Raw genomic sequence first — 11675 nt, 5'->3', positions numbered from 1 at the left:
ATAAAGATGCTCTAAACTACTGTTGCTCCTGTTCAAAATATATAAATATAAAAACATAACAGAAAAGGATTCATTTATTCCACTTTATACGTCAGAAATTGCAAAATAAGGTTGCAGTAAATTTTATCTGATATTGGCACTTCTTCTCAGAATGTTTGAACAAAGTCTAGATATGTTGGAGAAATTAAACCTATCATTCGTTTTTGCCTTGGTGAGAAATTAAACCTATCATTCGTTTTTGCCTTGGTGCATATATAGGACTAGGAGAGTAAAATAACAATAACAATAAAGCTAGCTAATGCAAAAGAAGGGAGTCCTTCATTTTCATTTTCAACCCAGAGAGTAAGGCCCAATACATAGTATTGGTAAGAGATAGATAGCAAGAATGAATGAATGAATGAATGCCTCCACTCACCTTTGTAGTCAATATCTGTCACTGCTCGCCTGAAAACCCCACTTACTATATTTGCCACACGTAGCGTCTCACTGATCACCTGCAAATATGTAATTCACAACAGATTGATTGATTGATTGATTGATTGATCCATCTTGTGGTGGTGACAGTGAACAGTGAACATTGGGTGAAAGGCTTAAAGAAAGAAAAGACTTAATTAATTATATTACACATTGGGTGAAAGGCATGGACTTGTAGTCAGTCCAATCCAGGGCCTTGGAATCATGTCCTTTGATTGCCCTGATATTGTCATGCTCATCTCTGAGAAGGGCTAAAGCGGAATGGTTGTCAGTCAAGAATTTGACAGCAAGGGTGATGCTGGTGGAGGTGGTCTCATAACCGGCGATGAGCAGCGCAAGAAGGAAGTCAACCATCTCCTCCTCAGAGAGAACACTAGATTCCCCTTCCCCATCGAGATCAAGCAGAGTATCAACCATGTCCCTTTCCCTTTCCCTTTCCCTTCCCATTTCCTTCTCCCTTATCCTAACTGATCTCTCTTCCATCTTCTCTCTTATCACTTGCCTCAATGCTTCCGCCACCTTCTTCCTAGCCTTGATGGCACGGCCGGGGAAGGGGAAGAACAACACAACCAACCAACCAACTCTGAGATGAGATGAGAGCTCTCTCTCTCTCTCTCTTTCTCTCTCTTTCTCTTTCTCACAGTTTGACGGTGGTTTTGGTTTTGGTTAAGTTCGAATAAGAAAGAGAGATTTGGGAAGGAAGCTCACAGCTCGCAGCTCGCAGAAAACCCGGGTCGGGTATACCCGCCCGTACCCGCTCGTACCCGCCGCCCGGGGTACCCGTGCCCGAGCCCGGGTATGGGTCGGGTACTCGGGTACGCGGGTACGGGCAAAAACCGGACCGGACCCGTTATTTTGGACCAATACCCGACCATACCCTACCCAAGTTTACCCGTACCCGACTAAACCCGTACCCGACTACCCGAGTACCCGTACCCGTATACCCGACCACTGTTCATCCCATTTCAAAATTCAAAAAATCTGATTTTTTTCCCCCCAAACCAACAAAAAAACCAGAAAAAAATAGAAAAAAACCAGAAAAAAACCAAAAAAAACCAACAAAAACAAAAAAACCAGAAAAAAAAAAACAGCAAAAAAAAAAAAGCAAAAAAAAAAAAAAAAAATACCCGTACCCGCCTTACCCGTCAAGGGTACACGGGTAAGGGTATAGGACGGGTAGGGTATGGGTTTTGAAAATTATACCCGCCATACCCGTACCCGAATACCCTTGTACCCGAGTATACCCGTACCCGAGACGGGTATACCCGGGGTACCCGTACCCGCCCGAGTATAAATACACTAATTCCATTCCACATTCTCTCCTGACGTCACTCACTCATAAATTCAATCAATGGACACTTCCATTTACTGTGAGCACGGGAGACGATGACAATCAAAAGGAAAAGGAAACTGCCCCTTACCTTACCAGCATTACTGACTGGCATCAGGCAGGCTGCCCATTCTAATTAACCAGGCCACCCAATTAACCAACTCTAATTAATTAAGCTCACAATTTTCTTTATATATCAAATTCTTCGTTCATTCTATTTCTAACCTTGGGTGGGGACTGGGGACTGGGGTAGACATTTGCTAACGGGTAACCCGTGACCCGTTCCGGGTTACCCGTTACGGGTAACGGGTAGGACGGGTAAAGGGGTAGGTCGGGTATGGGTAAAACCCGTAACGGGTAGACGGGTAATTTTCCCAAAATGTATATCCGGTCCGTTTATTACCCGTACCCGTTGCGGGTTGACGGGTACAGGTACCGCGGGTACGGGTACGGGTCCGGTCCGCCCGTTTTTTTTTTTTCTGTTTTTTCCTTCTTCTTTTTTCTGTTTTTCTTTCCGTTTTTTTTCTGTTTTTTTTTCTGTTTTTCTTTCTGTTTTTTTTCAGTTTTTTTTTTCAGTTTTGTATTTCCATTTTTTTATTTTTTCTGTCTTTGTTTCTGTTTTTTTTTCTGTTTTGTTTAATATTTTTTTTCTGTTTTTTTTATAGTGTCGTATAAATATTATTACGTGTTTATAATTCGATTTTTATAATATGAATAGTTCGGTATCAAATAGAGTATGTATATACATGAAATTATCAAGTCGCGTCTTTATAATTTATAAATGAATAAAATTTGTACCTTATATATAAAAATTATTCGTACGAAAATTTGTATATTTATACGGCTAAGTACAAATCTATTTATTTATTTCTTTAAGCAAGTCATTTTATTTTATTTTCAAATTCTCATTATAATTAAAACAATAAATTATAAATAATAATATCTTAAATTAATTTATTACATTAAAAATAATTATGAATAATTTGAAAACAATAGATTAAAAAATAAAAGTTACCCTCCTCCTTTATTCCGGGCTTGGGACCGGCTATGTAAAATAACATAGACGGAGTTCTAACTTTTTTTTTGTTAGTAATTGTTCTTTAAAACGAATAATTTAAAAACTAATTGAAATGTTTAGAAATTATAATTTTTAAAATAACCATAAATATTAAAAGAGGTTAGAAAATTATACCGACACTACCTATCTAGTAGTTTGGATTCATATACCATTGTTTGTTTTCTTCCGCACCGTCTGAATCTGAATTAGGTTGAGGCTGCGGCTCGGTAACGCTTTCTTCAGTATCAGCTGCAGAAGATGATTCTTGAGCTTGATGTTGGTTGCGCTCGTTAGCATCAATCCAATCTTTCAAGTACACAAGTCTTTCAAAAACATGTGGACCCAATTTACTGCGTTTGTCGGAGAGGATCCTGTTCGCCGAACTAAAACAACTTTCTGAAGGGACGGTTGACACGGGTACGGCAAAAACGTCGCGGGCCATCATCGCCAGTGTTGGATAAGACCTTTGATTCCTCTTCCACCACGTCATGATGTCAACGTTTTCATTTTCGTTGCGCATATTCAAATAGCTCACTAACTCGTTTGTGGATGCGTGCGGTTCGCTATCTGATTGAAAATCTGCTAACAATCCACTACTGCTAGTGCTCCTGAAAGTGGAACTATTAAAAAATAAAAAAAAATTAGTGGACAAATAATGTAGATATTATAAATAATAAAGATTAAAAGCATAATGTATATTTATTCATACCTAGGACCAGCCCGGGACGAAGAGGGGTTCTGGTTGCCACTAATTCTTGAGTTGTATATGTTAAACATCTCAGTGAACTTCGCATCCACGTATGCCTCGACCCCGGTTGCGACTAAATGTAGATTATCTTTGTACGCTTCAACCATTTTGATCGTGTAATATTTCTTGTATGCCGGGTTGAGGCAGCTTGCAATAATGGCTAAGAGGGGTACATCTTCCCAATATTTTAGAAATTTTAGTTTCATGGCCTCTACAATCGGTGTGAGAGATTTATCGTGGGTTTCTGCTTGTTCCAAAATACGATAAACCTTGGAAATTTGATAGATTTGCCCTCAACAACTCAAATGCCGTCGGTGAATACGAGCAGGATAGTTTGACGGTTGCTTCAAAAAAGGATCCTAGGAATGTTGAAAGCCTTTCTAGTTGGTCCCATTCCCCGACGGTGAGTTCCAATTGCATTCCCTGAGGGGTGGATCCCCTCAAAAACTCCCCTATGACAGCTTTGTAAGGAAGGCATCGGTTCAACATCCTATAGGTTGAGTTCCAACGGGTATCTATATCCCAAGGTACTTTCAACTTGCTTATTCGATAGGTTACGCACAACTTCGCAAACTCTTGTCTTCTTTCATGGTTTGAAACAATGTGGTTGAGGGCATCCTTAAATTTAACTATCAATAATTTTATGGCTTCTGTTTTAAGTCCCGACTTCACGACGAGGTTAAGTATATGACAAGCACACTTTTGGTGAAACATTTCACCATTCATAATCGGGTTTAGTGACCGTTTAAATATTTCAATGGAAGCAATGTTGTTGCTAGCATTATCGAAAGATATTGAAAAAACCTTGTTAGCCATATCCCTCTTAAGGTTATACTCTTGTAAAACCTCAATAATAGATTTAAAAATTACATTTGCGGTGTGCGGGGAATCTAACACTCGAAAACTTAATATCCTCTTTTGTAATACCCACTGATCATCGATCCAATGCCCAGTAATACAAGAGTACCCAAGGCCATGTTTACCAGCAGTCCATATATCGGAGGTAATTGAGACCTTATTGGATTGATATGCAAATGTACCTTTGAGGTCATCTTTTATGGTTGTAAACTGTTTTTTTATTTCACCAACCAACTTTCTATGATGCATCATCTTGTACATTGGTTGAGCACACCCCCGAATGACCAACCGGGCAAAGGTTGTGCAACCACCCATACTGATTGGTTGTTCTTTGTGGGTTATGTACCGGGCCAATTCACTAAGCATTCTTTTTTCATCAAATTTTGGGTTGGTTAAAGTACCATCCGGGGTGATTTGGGTTTGAATTTGCGCGGTATTATTCGGGTTATAGTTTTCACCCTTTCTAACATGCACATCAACATGTCTTTTAAAGCTACTCATACCACTAGCTTGTTTATAAACAAAATAAGGTTTCTTGAAATGGTCTACCTTACAATAAAGAGTTTTCAAGTAACCGTCGTCATCTTTGGTCACATCATACCATTCAAACCAATATTGGTTGTATTCGGGAGGTCTTCTAGCCTTCTTTGCTGCTGGTTGTTGTGGGGGGCGGGGGACAATTGGCGGAGGAGGAGCGAGACCTTCTTCTTGAATTTCAGTGACACTTGTCGAAGGAGTACCTGAAATAGGGGGGTTGAGTTGACTCGACGATGCAACGGAAGAAGTGTCTCCATATGCATACGGTGGTAGTAGTTGATGTGATTCTTGTGGAATGAATATGTTTGGATCATTTGAAGTATAATACGGTGCACCCGTTTGGGGGTTTTGTTGATAATTTGTTTGTAGCATTTGGTCTCTTCTTTGATAATTTTGGGGAGGTTGTGGATAATTAGGTGGCGGCATTTGAGAGGAACTATCAAAATAATTTTGTGGATAATATTGTGGATAATTTGTAGTTGGTATTTCGGGGCCAAAAATATCGGCCGACATTCTCGCGATATCTTCTTGCACCGAATCACGATGAGATGACATTTTTTAAAAATGTAAACCTATTCACAAAAATAAATACAATTACTTAACATGTTCAAAATAAATCTAACATATTCAAAATATTTCACATATTCACAAAAATGAATCTAACATATTTTTTTTAACCAATTAAAAATAAATCCGAATTTAAAAAATAAAATCTAACATATTCAAAATAAATCTAATTATATCACAAGTTCACATAATCACATCTAACAAATCTAACATAAATTAAATAAATCTAACATTCAATAAATCTAACAAATCTAACATAAATTAAATAAATCTAACATTCAATAAATCTAACAAATCTAACATAAACTAAATAAATCTAACATTCAATTTAAATTATACGTTTATCTACAACAATAAATCTAATATCAAATTTTAAATTACTCTATAAAATGATTAAAATCTAATCTATTTAAAAATAAACTAACATATTCAAAAATAAATACAATTACTTAACATATTCAACAAATAAATCTAACCTAGTTATATAATGAATTTCAAATACAACTATATTTAAAAAAAAAACAGAAAAAAATAAAATTAAAAAAATCTGGGAAAAACAGAAAAAAAAAGAATTTGAAAAAACAAAAATAAAATGATTAAAATCTAATCTATTTAAAAATAAACTAACATATTCAAAAATAAATACAATTACTTAACATATTCAACAAATAAATCTAACCTAGTTATATAATGAATTTCAAATACAACTATATTTAAAAAAAACAGAAAAAAATAAAATTAAAAAAATCTGGGAAAAACAGAAAAAAAAAGAATTTGAAAAAACAAAAATAAAATGATTAAAATCTAATCTATTTAAAAATAAACTAACATATTCAAAAATAAATACAATTACTTAACATATTCAACAAATAAATCTAACCTAGTTATATAATGAATTTCAAATACAACTTTATTTAAAAAAAACAGAAAAAAATAAAATTAAAAAAATCGGGAAAAAACAGAAAAAATAGGAAAAACAGAAAAAAAAAAGAATTTGAAAAAACAAAGATCAAATCTAACCTATTGAAAAATAAATCTAACATATTCAAAAATAAATACAATTACTTAACATATTCAACAAATAAATCTAACCTAATTATATAATGAATTTCAAATACAACTTTATTTAAAAAAAACAGAAAAAAATAAAATTAAAAAAATCTGGAAAAAACAGAAAAAATAGGAAAAACAGAAAAAAAAAAAAGAATTTGAAAAAACAAAGATAAAATCTAACCTATTGAAAAATAAATCTAACATATTCAAAAATAAATACAATTACTTAACATATTCAACAAATATATCTAACCTAATTATATAATGAATTTCAAATACAACTTTATTTAAAAAAAACAGAAAAAAATAAAATTAAAAAAATCTGGAAAAAAACAGAAAAAATAGGAAAAACAGAAAAAAAAAAATAATTTCAAAAAACAAAGATAAAATCTAACCTATTCAAAAATAAATCTAACATATTCGAAAATAAATACAATTACTTATCATATTCAAAAAATAAATCTTGATAATAAATCTATCATATTCGAAATAAATATAACTTATTCAAAATAAATTTATCATTTTCAAAAATAAATCTAACATATTCAAAATATTTCACATAAATGAATCTAACATATTTTTTTAACCTATTAAAAATAAATCCGAATTTCAAAAATAAAATCTAACATATTCAAAATAAATCTAATTATTTCACAAGTTCACATAATCACATCTAACAAATCTAACATAAATTAAATAAATCTAACATTCAATAAATCTAACAAATCTAACATAAATTAAATAAATCTAACAAATCTATCATAAACTAAATCTAACATTCAATTTAAATTATACATTTATCTACAACAATAAATCTAATATCAAATTTTAAATTACTCTACAAAAATAAATTAATCTAACAAAAATGAATCTAACATATTTTTTTAACCTATTAAAAATAAATCCGAATTTCAAAAATAAAATCTAACATATTCAAAATAAATCTAATTATTTCACAAGTTCACATAATCACATCTAACAAATCTAACATAAATTAAATAAATCTAACATTCAATAAATCTAACAAATCTAACATAAATTAAATAAATCTAACAAATCTATCATAAACTAAATATAACATTCAATTTAAATTATACATTTATCTACAACAATAAATCTAATATCAAATTTTAAATTACTCTACAAAAATAAATTAATCTAACATAAAATAAATCTAACCTTTAAATTTCGCGGAAAAATCTTGCGGGAGGTGCCGAACTTTGTAATTTTGATACCTTCGTAATTCCGTAACGGGTTTAGCGAACCTCTAATTCCGTTTGCGTATTGGTAAAATGAATTAAATTACAACCATATATTTTTTTAAAAATAAATTTAAAAATTGAGAATAATGAAAAATGAGAATTTGAGATTGAGTTTGAGGGATTGAGAATTTGAGAATTTGAGTTAGAATGTGGAGAGGAAGAGAATTAGAGGGGTGTATTTAAAGAAAAAATTGGAGAGGGAATAAAATTTGAAAAAAAAAAAAAAAACCGGTTGAGGTGACCCGGGTGGGTCCGGCCGGGTTTGATTTGACCCGGACCGGGCCCCTCTTGAACCGGCGGAAAAATTCAAAAAAATTTGAATTTCAAAAAGTGGGTCGGGTACGGGTTATGGGGACGGGTAACGGGTAACGGGTAACGGGTAACGGGTACGGGTACGGGTAGGCGGGTATAGGGGTACGGGTAGGCGGGTACGGGTTGGCGGGTAGACGGGTACGGGTACAACGGGTTATTTTTTAAATCATGTTATCCGGTCCGTTTATTACCCGTACCCGTACCCGTCTACCCGTTTGTACCCGGGCAACGGGTACGGGTACCACGGGTAACGGGTACGGGCCGGGCAAAACGGGTTCTACCCGTTCCGGGTTTAGCAAATGTCTAGACTGGGGGTACAGCTAGCTAGCTACTCATTTCTGTTATAATATAGACTTCCTACCACAACACAATCTGATTCTGCTAACACCGCTTCTAATAATACAAAATCACACCATTTCACCTTTTAACCACTTATTAATATCTTAGTTCTTTTTTTTAGTTATTGACAAACATTAATCAGCTTTTTTTAATAAAGGACAATCATGCCCTCGGTACATCTGTCTTATATTTCACTGGTATTTTCCCAAACAAAAATTAGCTAGCTAGGGTTTAGCCCTCAACCTCATTGCCATTTCATCCTCATATAATAAGTAAGCTAAAATCATCCTACTCTACTCTGTATGAGCAGCTAGAACACTTGTCAGTAGTAATTTCAAGTGAATAACCAAGGCTGTCATCGCTGGTACTTGCGCCAGTCTAATTAAAACTCTCCTGAAATATCCTTAAAACTCGGTAAATTAACAAAGTCTGTAATTTTGGTGTTACATTCCAATTCCAATTCTGATGGTTGATTATAAAAACCGTGAACAACTTGTATAAGGAATATTTGGTTTTTGGTCCTAAGAAGATAAGATAACAACATTATATTTATATACCTCTACCATGCTCAGGTTTATTTATGGCCACAGAGAATCTCCCACCAATAAGAGTGGAGGGAGGGGGTTTCTGAATTCTGATTAAGATCAGAATCAATAAACAACACACATATATATAGGCCGAGGCAGGCAGTGCAGTTGTCAGAAGCTGATGCAAAAAGAAAATATATAGCTTCCGTGAAATGTGACCCGGTGAGTGAGCCCTGTATTCAACAACAACAACATTACACTTGATGCTTAATTAGGATGAAAAGAAATGGAAGAGATTTCTTCAACACCAGTCTCAAGTTTCTTAATTCTTTGGCCTTTCGACAGGTCATAAACCTGAACAAATTGCAATTCCTGGCAATTTCCTAATTAAATGGCTTGTCAGAATTCTTCTTTGAAAGTTGATGTACAATAGTACAATACAACCCTCGAATCACCATCCTAAGATTAAGGGATCGATGCAATCAGTTACCGGCAAGGCAGGTTTTCCTTATTCAATAAGGCAATTTAGGCAAACTTGTTAAAAATAAAGAAATAAAACTGAAGCAAAAAAGTATTCTAATACCATCATGCATCTCATGTTGCATCCAACGGACAGCGCTTGAAGATAAAAATAACAGAAAGTACATAAATCACACGACCCAAGCACAGGAGGTAGTCTCTCAATTTGCACAATTACTGAGTTTAAATTGAAAGCCAAAATTGTCCAATTTACTGAGTTTACAAGGTTAATTGAACAATTTATAACAGTGAGCAAATGTAGCTAACTTGCATGTCTTAATGCTTTGATGTCTAACTCGCGTGTCTTAAATAAATGTCATTAAAACATGAAGAAACTGTGATTATTTTCTGCTTGGTTTCCTGCTTGTTTAATTCGCTCAGAGGTATGCACAAATTAGATTATTTTCTGCTTGGTTTTCAAACTGTGATAAAAAAGAAAATACCCTGCATTGTACACAAATTACTCTCTGTCCTTGTTTAATGGAACTTTAGCAATTATTGTTTTTCGATGCGTGTGACTGTGATATTGCTAGAGTTATGAAATATGGTTTTAAATCTGTAAAGAAATCAGAGATAGAAGGCCTAGTGGAGATACTGGAGTCTCAAAATTCGACACCCGAGCCAACCTCTCAGCTCCAAGATTTGCAAATTTGGTGTTAGGGTGACGTGAAACTATCTTCTATACTTCTTTTAGTATGCTGGGAGAGCTTATGATACAAGTTAGAGCACACCAGTAGGAAACTACATTTTAGTTGGTTTAATAATTAGTATTTTGCTTGGCTTGTGTCATTAGTAAGAACTAATCATGTATTTCTTTACTGGTAAATGAAATGGGTCATCCTGGCCTCTTTCTTTTTAAATGTCTTGGATTTAAATAGACTATATAGATATCAATAGTGCATTATATCTTGATTCACAAAATGTTGGTTTTGCGAAAAAAATAAATAAAAAATAATCAGGAACGGCCGTTAATAAGAAACTGTCACTACTACAGAATTTCAAATCTGCACCAGTTTTTTTTTACATTTAAAACTGGTGCTGATCGGGCCGGTGCTGATCCCATCGATTGATTAGCACCGGTTTAAAACCGGTGCTAAATGTAATGCAACAACACCGGTTTTTACGTAAAAACCGGTGCTAAATGTAATGAAACAACACCGGTTTTTACATAAAAACCAGTGCTAAATGTTATAAGCTAAACCGGTTTCTTCATAAAAACCGGTGTTATAAGCTATATTCAACACCGGTTTTGTTAAATAACCGGTGTTATATATCAATTGAATTGTCCAGTAATTTTTTTTTAGAACCAGTTTTTATCGCTAATTTTTTTTTATTGTTTGGAATTTGGTTTTACATTAGTCTAGCCTCCGAATTTGCTAGCCATAAATTAAATATTCACATGTATAAAATATAGAATGGACAAAACATTATACAAATGAAACAACACATGATTTAAAAGTATCATCTTAACTAAAATTTGATAGTTTCAACAAAAACAAACTAAGATAATATCATCTCTCACACTATCTTAACTAAAACAAGCTAAAATAACTTCATAATCAATTACAAATATTTTTCCACAAAGAAATTAGTCCATATTGCCTGAAATTGTTTAAGATCTTCCATCGAATACGGCGACGAACTTAAGCACTGCATGAAATTATATTAAATTGTTAATTTAGATGTTAAACTTAATGAACTTAAAGAGAATTGCATCAAATTAAATTTAACTAGTACCTTATTTTCGTATCTCAAAATATTCACACATGCTTAAGAGGGGGGGGGGGGGGTTAAATCAATTTTCTTCTTCTTGTTCCTCTTCCTCTTTTTCGAATTAGAGCTCCTGGAATCACCGTTGACATCATGTGACAGATTGAGGATGCCAAGTTGTTGCATCCTCTCCTTATTAGACTTGATCCTCTTTGCCATGACCTTTTCGTAACCCACTAAAGTTTGATCCATCGCTTCAGTCTTCAGATTCCATCAATGGATTAATTCTCATTTGCATTTAATTACTACAGATTAAGAAAGAGGTAAATTAGTGCTTAAGTGAATCAAATTTATATGCTATGACTATCATAATTCGTCTGAT

General features: G+C 33.8%; 1 pseudogene across 1 annotated transcript; it reads right to left on the bottom strand.

Moving 5' to 3' along the window:
• Positions 1–260: 260 nt before the first annotated feature.
• Positions 261–1019, bottom strand: LOC144546255 (3beta,22alpha-dihydroxysteroid 3-dehydrogenase pseudogene; annotated as a pseudogene). The gene is made up of 2 exons (XR_013508730.1): positions 625–1019; positions 261–494 (listed from the first exon to the last, which is right to left on the bottom strand). The product of XR_013508730.1 is annotated as a 3beta,22alpha-dihydroxysteroid 3-dehydrogenase pseudogene (transcript).
• Between the last annotated feature and the right edge of the window lie 10656 nt (positions 1020–11675).

Source organism: Carex rostrata, chromosome 29 (assembly GCF_964058835.1).
Source record: "Carex rostrata chromosome 29, lpCarRost1.2, whole genome shotgun sequence".
Lineage (NCBI taxonomy): Eukaryota > Viridiplantae > Streptophyta > Magnoliopsida > Poales > Cyperaceae > Carex > Carex rostrata.
Note: the sequence above shows the minus strand (reverse complement) of the source record. Positions and strands in the feature narration are given on the sequence as shown.